The following is a 16,632-nucleotide window of genomic DNA, read 5'->3' as shown; positions in this document are numbered from 1 at the left end:
CGGTGGTCCGCTGAGCCCGGGCGCGGGGCGGCCTTCGTTCGGTCGTGGACAGTGCGGGTCTGGGGGCAGGACGGCCGCTCCTCCCTCCTCCCTGCCGCCTGCAGGAGACGCGCCCCTCCCCCGCCCCCGAGAAAGCCCAGGTTTCTCAGCTGCAGAGGGAACAGGGGTGGGCTCGTCTCCCTCCAGCCCTGCAGTTCCGTTGTCCTGAGGTTCAGAGGACCCCACGGGCTCAGGAGGGGCGACCCCCACAGCTCAGAGACGCACTCCCCCCTCCCAGGCAGGCCGAGGGCTCCGGAGCATTGACCTTCCCTCCACAGGGCGATGAGGCAATTCCTATTCTGGGGACATTTTTCACAATAAATCCAAGGCAGGCTCTGAGAGATGGAAGTCCCCGGGCACAAGGTTATGGGCATCTTGACAGACTGGGGCAAAGTAAATCAGCAGAACGGATGACATTTTCCCAGATGGAAAGCAAGTGCAGGTCTGTCTCATCAGGAAGAGGAATGGAGCCTCCAGTGCACCAGGCTGCTCGCAGAGGGGAAGCTGCTGACGGGTGCCCTGGAGGGCAGAGGTGAAGGCCAATGGCCTAGGGTCCTTGAGGGGGCGGGAGCCGGGGAGGGTCCGCACACCCTGAGATCCTCCTTCATTTGCACCTCGTCTCACAGAGGCCGGGCCGGGGAGAACCCTCGGCCCAGAGCAGGTGTGAGCTCTGGGTGAGCATCACCTGGTGTGAGCAGGTGATGGTGATGGGGAGCTGGGCAGGTCAGGGGAGGGAGTGAGCCCCGGGGCGGGGGTCAGGGACCAACCCCGAGAGGCCTCCCCGAGTTCGTTCTGTGATGAGGAAGCGCTGATCACGCGCCTGTCTCCGCCAGGAGCTGTCACGTGCCTGGTCCCGTTGGCCCCCCGCGAGCTCCGGGGGGGCCCCCATCATCCCCACCTTGTCTGGGTGTGGAGAGGCCACGCAGGCACCCACGGCTGCGCACGAGAACCGTGTTGCCCGGACTCCACGTGGCAGTGGACTCCAGAGTCTCCACTGCCCCCCTGAGCTCCCTGAGGGCAGGACATGCGGCTCAGTCACCGAGTCCTCCCTGTCCAGGTGAGTGACCACAGGGAGCATCCAGAAACATCTGGGTGAATGAATGAGCCCATGTCATCCAGGGGGCACCTTCCTGACAAAGGCCTCCGTTCACGGAGAGCCCGCTGCTCCCTTCGCGCCCCAGCTGCCCTGTGAGGTGTGGGGACACTGGGCTCCCGGGGACTGTCAGCGTGTTCCAGGTCACACCACTGATGGACTGGGAATTGAGCCCACGTGGCTCCAACCTCTGTCCTCGTGGGAGGCGTCGCGGGGCGAGTCCACGTGAAGGAGCCTGTCCTCAGCCAGCGTCAGGGGCATATCGGCGGGAGGCAGGGACCCTGGGGGAAGGCGGCGGCATGGAGGCTGCTCTGTTGGGGGAGGAGGCGCACGGGGGCCGTTCCCGGTGCCCAGGCCACCCTCCCCTCTCTGCGTAGAGAACCTAGCCCGGCCTGGGCGCTCTCAGACCAGCAGGAAGTATGGCAGTGATGCCGTGCCCATCCAGGTCTGCGTCACGGGTCCATCACGTCCCCCTGGAGGGGACCCCGGGGAACGGCACCACGTCCGGAGGAAGGGCTGGCATCCACAGCGGGGCAGCCGCTGTCAGCACCTCACACACGGGGAAGCCATGCCATACCGGCTGCCCGGGCCTCCATGGGCAACAGGGCGTCCTGTGCGCCCTGCCGAATTCCCGACCCCCAGGGTTTGGGGCAGCCAGGGCTTGTGTGACGCGGGGCGGTGTGTGACGGACGGCTCTGCCCTCCAGCCTGGGGCTGTGGCCCTGACCAGGGTGGCTGGCAGGGCAGGGTCTGGAGGGCCGCAGGCACAGAGCCGGGGCCGTGGCCACGGCGAGCAGTGCAGAACCGCGGCGAAGTCCGCGCGGCCTGCTGTGCTTCCAGGGGTGAGCGCAGGTGAGCAGGCATCCAGGATCCTGGGAGGAGAATGGGACACACACATCCTGCTGACGCCAGAGTCACCACAGGGGAAGCAGAGAGCGGGGGCGCCCAGTGACTTAGTCAGCTAGGCATCCAACTTGGGCTCAGGTCATGATCTCTCAGTTCGTGGATTCAAGCCCTGCATCGGGCTCTGTGCCGACAGCTCAGAGCCTGGAGCCTGCTTTGGATTCTGTCTCCCTTTCTGTCCCTAACCCACTCATGCTCGGTCTCTTTCTCTCTCTCAAAAATAAATAAACACATTAAAAAAAAAAAAAAAAGAGGGAGTCGGGCTTCCAGGTGCCATTTACCACGGGGCAGCACGGCCCAGCGAGTTAGAGGCTGTGAGACATGCCATTCGTGGCCCCGGGCTCCCGGAGCACGGGGAGCTCCCACGTCGGGCCGTCCGCCTCTGTTCTGTGCGCCTGTGAGCCCTCCCACCCCGGCCCCTTCCTGCACGGGGCCGGCTTTCCGCACCTTCCCTTCCCACAGCCGCCCGGCTCCGAGCCCGGAAGGGGGCATCCGTGGACATCCCCCATCTCGTCTGTCTTCCGATGTCAGCTCAAGGCCATAAATGTTATTTAATCTGATGCTCTATTTCTTACATGAACCTTTCTCTGGCACATCTTGAAAAATCTAAAAAAAAAAGGAAATTCTCCCTGTTTTTGGTAACTCCATCTGCCACCTTCTTCCATATACAGCCCATTTCCCTCCTGGTCAGACCTGCTGCCCATGGACACCCACCCCCCCTTTCCTGCGTGTGGCCCCACACGTGCTCCGCGGTGGCTCCAGTTGACTGTGGTGAGGGGCGGGGGCCAAGGGACCGGTCAGGACCCCACGCTGGCAGTGGGGGCTGAGGAGCTGGGAGAGGGGAGAATAGGGCACTTTTTCCTGTCATGTTTCTTTCCCCAGACACGTTTCTGCAAAGAACATGGAGGGACGTGATCTGAGCACCTCGAATGTGACAGAAACTGTACTGGAGACTTTAAACATTTTGTCTAATTTTCTTACCTTGGCGACTCCATAAGGTGGGTGTCTTACAGACACGTCTAAAGACGCAGAGGCTGGGAGAGCCCGGGTCACGTGGTCAGCAAGGTGGGGGGTGAAACTCTGAGTCCAGGTCACCTGTGTCCAGAGCCCGTGCTCCTCACTAAGTGGAACTTGGTTCACGACTCCATTCTTACTTAGGTGGCTTCTGGAAAGCTTCCCCTCGGTGCAGACCGTCTTTGTTTTGGGAACTGAAGACTGACCTCCTGAGTGCAAATAGCGCCCAGCTCTGACTCGACGCTGGGAAAGGGGCCCCAGTGTGTATGGGCGTGCATGTGTGCTGGTGTGTTTTTGTGTTGGCATGTGCTCATCGGCGTGTGTTTGTGTACATATGTGCTGGTGTGTGTTTGCATGTGTGCGCACACGTGTGCTGGTGTGTATGTGCGTCAGCATGTGTACACACATGCAGGCACGTGCACACACGTGAGCACACACGTGTGCTGCTGCGAGCATGTGAGCCGCGGGCTCACAGAGAAGAGGGAACCCCTGGTGCAGGCAGTCACCCCTGAATGTCAGCACCGTGTCTGTGACGTGAGTGGCCTGCCTCTAAAAGGACCAATTGGCCATCTTTTGTTGTGTCCCCCAGTGACACCAAACAAATGGAGCCGCGTGGCCTGCCGGGGGCTGGGCCCTGACTCCTGAGGAGGGAGCAGGTTCGGTGCAAACCAGGCCGTTTCTTTCTTTCTCTGCGCCTGCCGACCCAGCTGCAGACCGGCCGCTCCTTCCCGGGGCCGCGCTCTGACTGGCCCTTGCCGCGCTCACGCGTCCCTTTGCAGAGGTCCCTGACAGTGAGCTGGCGCACTGAGCTGTCAGAGGGCCCTGCTGGGGCTCTGACTGTGATTCCTCCTCGAGGCCACCTGAGGGGTCGGTGACCTCCCTTTACCGGGAAGGGAGCGGAGGCGTGGGTCCAGCAGCCCCTGGACTGGGGAGAAGTGGGCTTCCCGCCACCCATTTTCCACATCACCCTCCTCCGGGCCCCCGTCCACTCCTGGGAAGGCCATTTGAGAGCGGCGTGAGTGTTCAGTGGTGTGTGTGTGCGTGTGTGAGAGAGAGTGAGCGCACTCACTTGCCCTGTGGGAAGAAGGACAGCAGAGTGGAAAACACCATGTGATTTTGTTTACTGTGGTTCACAAACTGCGGTGATGCCCCAGGCAGGAAGAATGTACGTGTAAATGATCCGTTTTGAAGAAGCCATTTGATTTCACAGCCGGAGATGGGCTGTCACAAAGGTGGCTGTGCCAGGTGCTGGACCGGGTGGCTGTGTCAGCGAGGTGCATCTGGAAATGGACCAGGGCTCTGCCAGCAGCGGCCGGAGGTGAGGAAAGGCCTGAGTGGAGGATCCGAGCCGCTCCACTCCCACCGCACACGGGGCGTCACCGAGAGGGGGCTGGGGCCGTTCTCTAGAGGCCACCGTGGGTGGAGGACAGTTTTAACTTACAACTGAAGGAGAAGCTCAAACCTGTTGCACTGATAAGTCACATTTGCTAAGAAATTCTAGATGAGGGTTTCCTGGAGTGTTGGGTTTCCTGTTTGGGGGCACTGGCTCACTACCATGCCCTAGAGGCCCTGGGCGGCGGTTTGAGGTCAGGCTCCAGGCCATCGGTATTTGACCGTGAATGCAGCCTTCTCACCCTGAGCCAGGTAATTAACCCTCAGTGTCCTCATCTGTAACCTGGGGGAATGGGAGCTCCAGCGTATGCTGGAGGTTTTGAGGTTTAAATGAAATGAATCGATTCATGTAAGGCCCTTAATACTTGACATGTAACACATGCGCAGTAAATACTCGCTCCTTCTTGCTGCTGTTACTCATGTATCAATCGTTGGGTTCCCTGGTCTGTCGTTGGGTCCGTCGGTCAGTCGTTGGGTCCCCTGGTCTGTCGTTGGGTCCCCCGGTCTGTTGTTGGGTTCATTAGTCTGTCGTTGGGTCTGTCGGTCTGTCGTTGGGTCCGTCGGTCTGTCATTGGATCCGTTGGTCTGTCGTTGGGTCCCCTGGTCTGTCGTTGGGTCTGCTGGTCTGTTGGGTCTCCCGGTCTGTTGTTGTTGGGTCCATCAGTCTGTCGTTGGGTCCCCTGGTCTGTCGTTGGGTCCGTCGGTCTGTCATTGGGTCCCTGGTCTGTCATTGGGTCCCCCAGTCTGTCGTTGGGTCCGCTGGTCTGTAGTTGGGTCTCCTGGTCTGTTGTTGTTGGGTCCATCAGTCTGTCATTGGGTCCCCTGGTCTGTCGTTGGGTCCGTCGGTCTGTCATTGGGTCCCCTGGTCTGCTTTTGGTACGGTGGTGCCACTTGTGCTGTTACTAGGTGGGGAAGATGTCCCACGTCTAAGTCCTCTGGCGCTGACCTCACCAGAGGAGATTCACGCTACAGAGATGAAGAGGGAAATGAAGGACTCTGCCGACGGCACTCTCATGGGCACGTCCGCTAGCAGGGACATGGACCTCGCCATTTCCCTCACTGCAGCCAATGGCATGCTTTCGGCTGTAACTTTTTTCTCTCCTCTCCCTAAGAGACGGATTTCACACAACAGCCAAAAAAGGAAAGACAGTCACCAGCGAAAGGGAGAGAGGCTGAAATCTGAAAATTGTGCAGAGCCAAGCGTGTGGTCAGGAGCTCCCAATGATCTGATGAAATGTGTGCGTTTTGTGACCTTACTTGTGGTTTGTTTTGTGTTTGCCGCTGTCCCATTGACCGTCCTCTGCTGGACAGACACACAGGTTTGCCGTGCTGATGCCGTAAGGGCTGCGCCAAGCAGGCAGTTGAAGGGACCCCGGCTGAAGATTTGCTTCTACAAACAGCTTTCTTGAGCTATGGCTTGTGTGCCAGAGAGCTCAGCTGTTCTGTGTGCACCATTTAGTGAGTCGCAGTGTGCTCACCGCCTGGTGCACCCAGCCCCGCAGTCTACTTTCGGGGCTGTGCTGTCACCCTGAAGAGCAGCGTCTCTCTGACCATCCTGACCCGGCCCCAGCAATTGTGATCTGTGTTTTGTCTTTATATATTTGCCTTTTATTTTGGGGACACTTAATATAAATGAAGCCACACAGGGGTCTTGTGTTGTGGCTAGCTTCCTTTGCTGAGTATAACGCTCTCAGGGCCCATGCGTGTTGTTAAACACACCAGGATTTGGTGCTGTTTTACTACCAGGTGATAGTGCATCATAGGGACAGACTGTATCTTGTTCATGAGTTCACCACGTGGTGGGTACGGGAGCTGCTTCCAGTTTGGGGATATTGTGTATAATGTCGCCCATGTTTGTGTACAAGCTTGTGTGCGGATGCGTGACGGCATTTTTCCTGGGTATGGACTTAACATTTTCCTGGGTATTGTATGGAAACCAATTTGGCAATAAATTATGTTAAAAAAAATTTTTAATCTTTATTTTTGAGAGAGAGAGCAAGCAAGAGAGGGACAGAGACAGAGGGAGACACGGAATCTGAAACAGGCTCCAGGCTCTGAGCTGTCAGCACAGAGCCTGATGCCGGGCTCGAGCCCACAAACTGTGAGGTCATGACCTGAGCCGAAGTTGGACTTTTAACCAACTGGGCCCCCCGGGCGCCCCAGGGCATATACCTAGATGTGCAAGTGCCAGCCATGCAGTCACTCTCTGCCTAATACTTGAAGGAGCTGTGGGAGGGTGCGCAGAGGCGGCTGCTCCGGCTGTGCCCCCCCAGCCTGCGCGAGTGTCTAGTCCCGTCCCCTCGACCATGCTTGTTCTGCCCTGGTGTTGAGTGGCAGCTGTCCCGGGAGGGGAGCAGTGGGTTGGTCCACACTCCTCTGATGGCGGATGATGGTGAGGACCTCCTCATGTGCTCATTGGCCATTTGCAGATCTTCCTTGGTCAGATTTCTTTTTTTAAAGTTCCGGGAACTTGTGTGAAAAGGCCCTTCCCACCTGCTGTGGTGGCGTTTCCTGACTGTGAGCCGACAGAGGGCCGGCTCGTCTTCCACATGCGGCTCCTTGGTGGCCGCTGGGACGCCGCCGTCCCCACCCGGGGCTCCGCCTGGCAGCCGGAGAGGGTGGGGTGACCGCCGGACACTTCACCGTCCTTTAAGGTGAGGAAGGCCGCGGTGGGCTTGGACGTGTGTCTCCCTCCCACCTGGGCGCGTAGCGGTGATTCTCCCGCGTGCCGGCGCCGGCCTTCGCTCTCCCGTGGGCCTGCCCGGTAGCTGGGGTTCTCACCGATTTTGTGCAGGAGGAAACGGAAGCTGGTCCAAGATTGCTCGGCGACCCGGTGGCGGGCCCAGGGCCTGACCTGGGGCCTCCGCTCTGTCGCGGTGCGTGTCCAGAGGCCTCGTGAGAGCTCGTTCCTCCGGGTTCTGCCGCAGGCCCTGGCCTTCTGGTCTTCTTCCTTCTGGGCAGCCTCTCCTCACAGTAGCGTGCACACCACAGGACTCCCCACTCGGCCCATCTTTAAGCGCACGGTCTAGCAGCGTGAGCACGTTCACACCGCTGTGCAGCCGACATCCCCGTCCTGCACCCGACCCTCCGTCCTGCCGACTGAAGCTCCGTCCCCACCAAGCCCCTCCCCCAGCCCTGGCCGCCACCATCTGCTTTGTGCCTCCATGAATCTGACTCTCTGGGGGAGAACCATACAGCATTTGTCTTTTTGTGAAAGGTTATCTCCCTTCTGTACTGTCTTCAAGGTCCATCCATACCGGGGCAGGTGTCAGAATCCCCTTTCTTTCTATGCCTGAGTGATACTCCATCGTATGGACGGACCACATTTCCCTTATTCCTTTATTTCTGTAACGGACGCTTGGCTGCCTCTCCATTTCACTGCTGTTAGTAATGCTGCTGTGAACGCTGGTGTGCAAATATCTCTTGAGGAGCCTGCCCCCAGTCTTTGAAGGGCTCTTGCTGGACGGATGGTAGCTCTGTGTTTATTTTCTCAAGGAACTTCCATACTTTTCCACAGAGGCTGCACCACGTTACACGTCCACCTGCAGTGCACAGGGGAAGCAGACCTGGCATCCTTTTTAAGAGTGGGACTAACGAGGCGTACATTTCCAGTTACGAAATCAAGAAGTCACAGGGATAAAAAATACAGCGTAGGAAATACAGTCAATGCTGTTGTGGTAGCGCCGTGTGAGGACACACGCCGTGCTGGGCGCTGCGTGTGCAATTGTGCAGTCGCCGCACGTCCAGCTGGAACTAACATAGCACTGGGTCGGCCCTGTGAGACCCCCGCACCGGAGTGGACGCAGGCCCCGTCCCAGGGGGTCAGGGGCCCAGGATCCATAGCCCGACATCAGCCAGGGGCCCCGGGCTCCGCAGAAGCCCTCCCTGCCGGCGGTCGGTCCCCATGTTCCGGGATGGCGTGCAGTGTCACGCAGAATTCCGTGCCTCGCCGGCTCTGATCTGCTCACCGTGTAGAGCACAGTTTAGTCTGCATGCGGCTGATCCTGTAGACGCCTGCCCCGCGTCTGCCTCCCCCTTTCAACCCTGACACCACTGCACTTTTGTTCAGACTTAGGGCCGGCGGTGTGTTCACTGGCCCCGGGCGCTGGGGAAGCGCTGGGGCTTGGGGGACGAACAGCCCCAGGCGTGGGAGACGGCTAACCCGGGCTGGAACTGGAATCGCCGGGTCTGCTCTGGACACTGGTTCACAGCCCAGCACGAGGAGCTGGGAGCCCAGGGCAGCGCCAGCCAGTCCCCTTCCTGGGAAGGAGGCCCGTTAGAGCCGCCCCTGGGCCGTGAGGTCCTGACGCCCTGGCCAAGGACAGGTGTCTGGGGCTATGGTGTTATCTGTGTGTCTGGAGGGAAAGGAGGGTTAAGACACCTCCGCCTACTGAGGACCGGGTCCATCGGGATCATTTCTCCCCCACCCTCCCACCCGTGCAGTAAGGGCAGCCGGCACGTGCTAGCCAGTGGGTCCCCAGCCAGGCAGGTGCAGAGCTCCTGAGAGGGTGATACGCTGCCTTGCTCGCCTAATTTAAGGCTTAACCATCTCCGAGAAAGATGTAGAAGCCTGTGGGGCACAGCGGAGGATCTCACGGGTTGGGGGGTGTCTGGGGCACCACATGGGCTCTGCGTGCCCTTGATGCTGTGCGCAGAGGGCGTGGCTTAAAGAGGCAGACGTCCAATTGTCGTTTGATTGTTTTTCTGTTTTCCAGTTTACTGGTTTAATGAGTCCCCACGATACTCAGATCCAAGCTGGGTGCACATTTTGGATGGTTGACAAGGATCAGAACGTGTGTGCACCCCAGTGTTTCATCCTGACAGGCAGAGACACACGGGGTCGGCCCTCTGCCTCCTGCACCGCCTGGGGGCCTGGCCGCCCCGCTGCCGCCCTAACCCCCCGCCCCACGAGCAGCTCATTTGCTGAGGTGGGATTTCCCGTGTGGTGGAAACAGGAAAAATAAGAGATGTCAGGTGGGGGGAGGGAGAAAGGGGCTGTGTTTATCTTCAGGATTTCTAAGAGATGGGGTTTCCCCCAGAAGTCTCTGGTCCACAGAGACCCGGGGAGCAGACCACCCGTGTGCCCTGCGCAGGCCCCTCAATGCGGCCCAGCTCTGACCTTCTGCAGAGAGATCCCCTTTTCCCGTTACTGATTCTTTAATGGCATCTAATGATGACGTAAGGCGGCCGCTGGCTGGCCGCCTTGGCGCCATCCATCACTTGTTAAGGAGCAGAGGGACACGGGGACCCCACATCTCTGGAGCATCCTGCGCTGCCCCAGGACCCCTCCACCTGGGGCCCCCAGTCCTTCCGGCCCTGCCCCTTCTGCCCAGGGGTCCCTCTGGCCCCGCCCCCTCCGCCCCCAGTCCCCCACCATCCTTCCGGCCCTTCCCCCTCCTCTGCCTGCCCCCAACCCCCAACCCCCCACCCCCGTCCCTCCGCCCTGCCTCCTCCCTCCCTCTGTGCTGTGTCTCCCGTGTGCCCCGCCTGCAGGCCTGCGTCCCGGCCCCTCCCCCCGGACCTGGAGCACGCGTCTCACCCCCGTCCATCTAAATCCTACCTGTACTCTCAAGACACATCTCAAATATCATTTCAAATGTCAAATAACAGAGTGATCTTTAAAAAATATAAATCAGATCATGTCATTCTCGTGCTTAAAATCTTAAATGGTTCCGACTGCCCTTTCCGCAGAGCCGGAGGGCACCGCGCACCAGGCCCACAGCCCCTGCGCCGGCGCCCCCAGGCAGGCCTGGCTCGTCCAGACCCGGGGCCGGACACTTGCCACCTCTCGCCAGGCACATCTTCCCAGTGTCTGCCTGGCTGCCGTGTGTCAGCAGTCAGGTCCCAGTCCACGTGCACGGAACCTGGGGGAGCCCGGCCCCCGGTGCCCGCGCAGGGTAGCCGCTGTGGAGGGCGCACGGCGAAGGGCGGGCCTTGCAGAGGCAGTGAAGGGTGCAGGCGGTGAGAGCGGAGACCTTCCCAGGTGATGCCCAAGGGAATCGTGTGTTCTTGAAGGTGGGAAGGGGGCAGGTGGGTCAGTGAGGCAGCGTGAAGGGCTCACCCCGACTTGCTGGCTGGGAGGGCGCCACAGGGGAGGGCCGCCTGCCAGGGATGCAGGCGGATGCCTCGGAGGGGAGGCGGCCCTCAGCCCTGCAGCCCTGGCGGGGCTGGTGGGCCCGGGCAGCAGCCTGCCCACGCGGGGGCCTGCCTCTCGGTTCTGACCCACGCTCTCCAAGCTGCCTCATTGGTGGCAGTTGGTCAGAGCAGGAGCAAAGCCCAGGAGGGGCCTGTTTGTCCCTGACCACGCCCGTGACTCTGTTTCCTCTGAGGCCCTTCGCTCTGGAGTGCAGTGATCTGTTCCGCCCCCTTGTCTGTCTCTAGCGCTCCGCCCCCAGCTGACCCGTGAACTTGGCAGGCCTGCCCCTGCTCACCCCGTTGGCGTGGGGGTGGCGTGGTGGAGGGGAGACAGGAGGGGCTGGGGGGCTAGCAGCAGGTGCCAGCCAGAGGAGCACACGCCGATTTCACAGTATTTTATCTTTGTAATAAATCTGATTTGTTCCTGAATAAAGGTGTAATGCTTGTAACACCTCCTCAGGCCATCCGGAATGAATGAAATCACAAAAGCGTGCATGGTTTTGTCATTGAGCTATTCAGAGATGCCGCCCTCATCCAGAGGCCACTCTGTGAGCTGCCCTGTGGACAGAAGGGGGAGGGGGGGCGGACTCTGCAGCCGGAGCCCTGAGGCCGCTGGCCCATGTGCCAGCCCTTTCTCCCCTGGCGGCAGAAGCCCGCTGACCGCGTCCTGGACCCCTCGCCCCGTGCTCATCGGTGAGGTGCATGCAGGCGCCGGCCCAGGGCCCCGACTCGTGTTGGTGGTCTGAGCACTTCCCTTCCCCCGGGACTGCCACCCGCCAGCCCTGAGGCTGTCCGTGGCTCCAGGGGGGTGGACATGGCCTCCCTGGACTGGTGACTGTGGCCTGCCAGGGCGGTGTGGCCGGTGGTGTGTGGCCGCCTCCCGGGAGCCCCCTGCTGGCCCCCCTCCCACGCATTCTCTGTTCCCGGTGCCGCCTGAGCCGCCCGGGGACCGTGTCAGGGACGCAGGATGCGTGCTGCCTGGACGGCCTCCCCGGGGCTCCGGCTGCAGATGGGGTGGATTTAGGAGGGACGAGGCGATGCGGTGCGCCGAGCACAGCGCTCTTTCTTCCTGGGAAGGGGTTCCTGTCCGGTGAACAGCAGCAAATCAAAACCCAGTTCTGCAGAGGGACAGTTTTTGCCTTCCAAAAGGTGGAATTACAAAAGCTAGGGAACAGCGCGTGCTCCGAGGACAAACCCAAATAAAGCGGCTCTGCACGCGTGCGGGCTTATGTGCGCTCTGCACCGCGTGAGCACGCCCGACAAGGTGATTGCGGCCGAAAGCGCCCGTTTTGCTTGCCGACGCTTCCACGCCTGCCCCGGAGCTCCGCCAAGGTCGGCAGCTGTCCGCCTCTGCCCGGGCCGGTGGCTCCTTGCGTCCCCACGCAGCGGCAGGGCGCCCGAACCCGTGTCTGTGACCTTGCAGCCCACAGGCTTCCACCAGGGCGGGCGGGGTGGGGGTGCGGGCCTGGGGTGGGCCTGGCATCTGGCGGAGTGCAGACCCTCCCTTGTCTTCTCGCCAGAGACTCAGCCTGCTCTCCAATAAATCACAGCCCAGACAGCCGCCCACACGTGTGGGGCCTTATTTCCTCTCCGCCGTTGATAACAACAGACCATTGATTTCCTGTCCAAAGCTGGGTTCTCCAGTGAAATTAAAAGAGTCACGTCTTGAGGCAAATAATATTATAATCACACTCACCCCGCGTCTCCAGTGCAACCGACCGTTTTATGCTTCTGGTCTTCCTGGAACCCGGAGGGCCCTTTAGCTCCCCTCTGCCTCTGAGGGGTGAGCCTCAGGAGCCCTGTGCACGCCCCGCTCGCCCTCCCTCACCCCACCCGCACAACCTCTCTCTGACCGCAGGCCCTCCCTCTCTCACTGCACAGCCTGCCCTCTGATCTGCACCACCGCCCTCGCTCACCTGTAGACCCTCTCCCTGACCTCACTGCCTCCCGGTCTGACCTGCAAACCCCTCTCACCCGTGCAACCTCCCCTCACGTACAGCCTCTCCGACCTGCACACCCTCCTTACTCAGAAGAGGCGGCAGGAGCGCTGTGTGGGGACACTGGTGGATTTTACAGGTGAAGAGGTTCGATAAAAGTACGGAGTTTGGCCAGGCCTGGACCTTTGGATGCTGGGTGGAAGAGAAGGAAATAGGCTTGGTCTTCTTGTCCCAGCCCTTTGACCCCAGGACACACGCTGTCCTCCGTCCGTCCCACCTCCCCCTGGAGTGCACCCTCTAAACCTCTGCTTGGCCTTGGGATGGCGCCCGGCCTGCCTGGTCCCCGCCAGTGGGGGGAGTGAAGGCGTTGGTCACCCAGGAGCATCACCTCAGCCTCTGGGCTCCCTGGGCTCCCACAGACACAGGCCCTGAAGGAGACCTGACGGGTCCAGTAGGGGTGCAGGGGTGGGGGAGGCCGAGGGGCAGGCGGTGTGTCTGTGGGCGGGCCGGGGTGCTGCGGCTCTGGGGCATGGGCTTCCTCCCACCACCACCCGGACCACATGCTCTGCCTGCCTTCCCGGCACCTCTGTCATTAGGATCCTTGTGATTAGATGGCATCTGGGAGCCTGTGTCGTGGGCTCAGCCTGGTTCTCTGCTCATGTCTCCACGGGCCCTGGTGGGAAAACGGAGGGAGGTGCGGAAGGGTGGGGCTTGGGGGAGGGCGGAAGGCACTAGAAGCAAACTATTCCCACTGCTCAGTGTGGCAAAGGATGGCCCGTTGACAGTCGCTGCTGTCTAGCGATTTGTAAAAAATCCTGCAAGTCCCGTCCAAGGGCAAGGCTCGCGTCGCAGTCCCTGGTCTAACGGCGTCGGCTCCGCACTCCAGATCCCTGGGGGCCTGCGTGACTCTGGGCCAGCCTCGCACGGGCTGAGTCACAGCCGCGCCAGATCCACCGTCAGGGCCCGGCCCCCTCATCGGAGAGACGGGATTCCCGTAGAGCCAGCCGTTGTCTGCAGGAGGGCTTCCTGGGGAGCATGCTGTCACGACTCGGGTCGTGTCACAGCACGGTGTGCGAGGGGCGGACAGCGTCCCGGGGGCGCACGCGCAGGCTGCTGGTCTCAGGCGGGCGCTCGGTGTGGACAAAGGCATCATCCCTGGTGTTCCCGTGGGTCTTGAAGCTGTGAGGCAGAGACTCTGTACCTTAGAAAGTATCTTTAATGTAAAAAAAAAAAAAGATGTTTATTGGAGACATTTTGATTGTCCTGCTTATGTTTTCTGAAGGTTCCTATAAAGATTGAGAACGTGGGAATTCCTGATCTCGATGCCGGATGCGGTTGTTGCCTTGACGTGCTTGTGCTCACGCTTTACATTCGCGTAGACCCTTTACCCTTTACCCTCTCCTTTAACTCCCGCCCAAACAAGCTCTCCCGGCTTGTCCCCGTGAGTCACTGCCTCCCCGGTCCCCAGCCTCCCAGAGTGTCCCACCCTCCCTCCTTCCCTCCCTCCCCTCCTCCTCTCTTCCCCCCACCTCTCTCTTTCTGTCTTTCCTCTCTCTGTCTCTCTCCCTCCCCTCTCTCTGTCTCTCCCCTTCTTCTGTCTCTCCCTCCCCTCTCTCTGTCTCTCCCCTTCTTCTGTCTCTCCCTCCCCTCTCTCTGTCTCTCCCCACCATCTCTCTCTCTTTCTGCCTTTCCTCCCTCTCTCCCTCCCCTCTCTTTCTTTCTCTCTCTCTCCCCNCTGTCCCCCCCCCCCCCCATTCCTCTCTCAGGTTAGAAACACTTTACTCCCGGTTAGAGACACTTTACTCCCGCATGACCATAGATCTGTCTACACTTTGAACCAGTGACTTTGTGACTGTATTTTGCAATTTGTGTCCCATCTGCCCCTTAAATGGGCACGTGGTATGAACATGTGTCTCATTCATAGTTCCCCCAGTTAACTAACTTTCCCAACAATTTTTTTTCCTTTACCTAATAAATTCTTACATGGAGGTTACAATGTGCCAGGTACCCTATGAAGGGCTTTAAATATATTAACTTATTTAACCCCCACAAAGGACACATTAGGTAGATACTCTTACCCTCACTTCACTGACGAAGAAATTACAGCAAAGACAGGTGGCCTGTGCAGGGGCTGCGCCGGGGGAGCGGGATCTGGGCCAGGTGGCCAGGCAGCTCTGGGCACTTGGCCTCTGCACGCTGGCCCTCAGATCTGCGTGTTCTGTGCTAACCGCCCAGGCCTCTTTGGGCAATTTCTGGGTCTCTGTCCGTTCCAGCAGGCACTGTGTGTTTTAGCCCTACGGTGTCACCATTTATTTATGGAAGCTTTATTTCGACATGAAATGTCCTACGTGCATCCAAATTATTATTTTCTTAAAGGATTTCCTTGTCTTTTCTTGCTTTTCATTATTCTGCATAGAGTATTCAACTGGAGTTCTGCACGACCTTGCACCAAATTCGTACCTCAGTTTGGTGAGAACGCACATCTTCTTAACATTGATCTTCCCATATGGAACGTGCTGTCTTCATTCGTGGGTTCAAGTCCATTCTTACAGAAACCTGTCGGCCTGTGGCTTTAGTCATTGGGGGCTGACATAGCTTTTGTGAGGTTAATTTCTAGATACTCAATTTTATTGTTCTGAATAGGATTCCTTTTTCATGGTTGCTCTGTTAACACTAGCATGTAGGAAAACTATTGCTTTTTAGATTCATGTTAATGGAATTTTATAAATCTGTGTATTTTCTGATTCTTTCCTTTTTTTTCAGGTAGGCATGTTTGAATCATGTCAACTTTGCCCCGCCCTTCCTGATAGATAATTGATAGATGATAGGTAGATCCCTGCCCTTTTACTTATTTTGCTATGGAGTCGGGGGTCGAGGGGATGCGGGAGCAGTGAGCGCCTTGTCTTTTCCAGTGGGGACGCGCCTTGCAGTGGGACACCACCCTGATGTGCTGCAGGGCGCTCCCTGTCAGCTTTGTGGTCGGAGTAGATATTTTCAAAGTTTATTTATTTATTTTGAGGGGGAGAGAGAGACAGAAAGAGGGGGAAAGAGAGAGAGAGAGAGAGAGAGTCAGTCCCAAGAAGGCTCCATGCTGTCACTACCAAGCCCCACTTGGGTTCAAACTCCCATACTGAGAGATCATGACCTGCGCCAGAATCAAGAGCCAGATGCTTAACCAGCTGAGCCACCCAGGCGCCCCTCGAGTAGATTTTTTTTTTTTTTCGAGTAGATATTTTTAATCATGTTCAGAAAAGTATTTCTCAGTCTTAGTTCATTAAAAAGTTTTCGCAAATGTCTTTCCAGCATTTATCCTTGTGTGCCGTGCTCTCCTCCATTGGTTTCTGCATGTGGTGAGTACTTATGACGTGTACGGTGTTGCAGACTCCTGCCCTGGGCTTCAGTGTGTGTACAGCTGCCCAGTCTTTAATGCGCTGCTCCAGCATGTCACATGTCACTTTTGCATCTGTATTCATCAAGGACACCTGCCCGCAGTTTCCTTTCCAACCTATCCTGGCTTGGGCCTCCGGAACGCGTGCGCTCTGCGAAATGAGTTCCTGGGGTGCATGGCGCCTTCCTGTGCTCTCTGGAAACATCTGTCTGGCCTGGAAGTAATCTGCTCCGTGACCATCTGGAAGCCTAGCCTGTGAGCTGCCTGGGCCTGGGACCCCGCGAGAGATCATTCTTGAATAACATTTTCAATGTCATCTACAGCTTTTTGTCTATTGCTTATTGATTCAATTATGGGGCCCGTTTTCCTAGAGAAGAGAAAAGCACATATTGCCTAAATATCACCATCAAGAATGAAATGTATTTATTGATCTTCCCTAGATAAATCGAGGAAACTGGCACATTTATACCTTTACCTCGCTGTCTGTCTTCTGTGTGTTTTCTCCTTCTCACTGTCAAGAATTACACACGACAGGTTTGTTTCAGTCACACAGTTATGCAGATTTGCTTGATGACGCGGTTTTAATACTGCTTGCCAGTTGTTCTGACCCGACGTCCATTTTCTAGGGACTTTCCCTCCATTTCTTTGTTGATGACCCAGACTGCGCTCCTGGGGAAATGCAGGTGGGTGTGGCTTTGAAACCTTAGCCAGGTACTGAATTGGGGTCACAAA

The 16,632-nt window shown here is 58.4% G+C and overlaps 1 long non-coding RNA gene across 3 annotated transcripts in view; it reads left to right on the top strand.

The window, feature by feature from the left end:
* The window catches only part of LOC120248906, a 36,836-nt gene extending 20,538 nt beyond the window's left edge, over positions 1-16,298 (top strand). Inside the window, exons 1-3 of one of the 3 annotated variants that reach the window (XR_005532702.1) lie at positions 975-1,096; positions 15,816-15,862; positions 15,990-16,298. This is a non-coding gene — a long non-coding RNA (uncharacterized LOC120248906). Of the gene's footprint in view, positions 1-317; positions 572-872; positions 926-974; positions 1,097-15,815; positions 15,863-15,989 lie in introns of those variants that run through there. The other 2 variants (XR_005532703.1, XR_005532704.1) reach the window with 2 other exon arrangements.
* Positions 16,299-16,632: the final 334 nt, after the last annotated feature.

The sequence above is a fragment of the Hyaena hyaena genome, unplaced genomic scaffold (assembly GCF_003009895.1).
Source record: "Hyaena hyaena isolate Hyena2069 unplaced genomic scaffold, ASM300989v1 scaffold_612, whole genome shotgun sequence".
Taxonomy (NCBI): Eukaryota; Metazoa; Chordata; class Mammalia; order Carnivora; family Hyaenidae; genus Hyaena; species Hyaena hyaena.
Note: the sequence above shows the minus strand (reverse complement) of the source record. Positions and strands in the feature narration are given on the sequence as shown.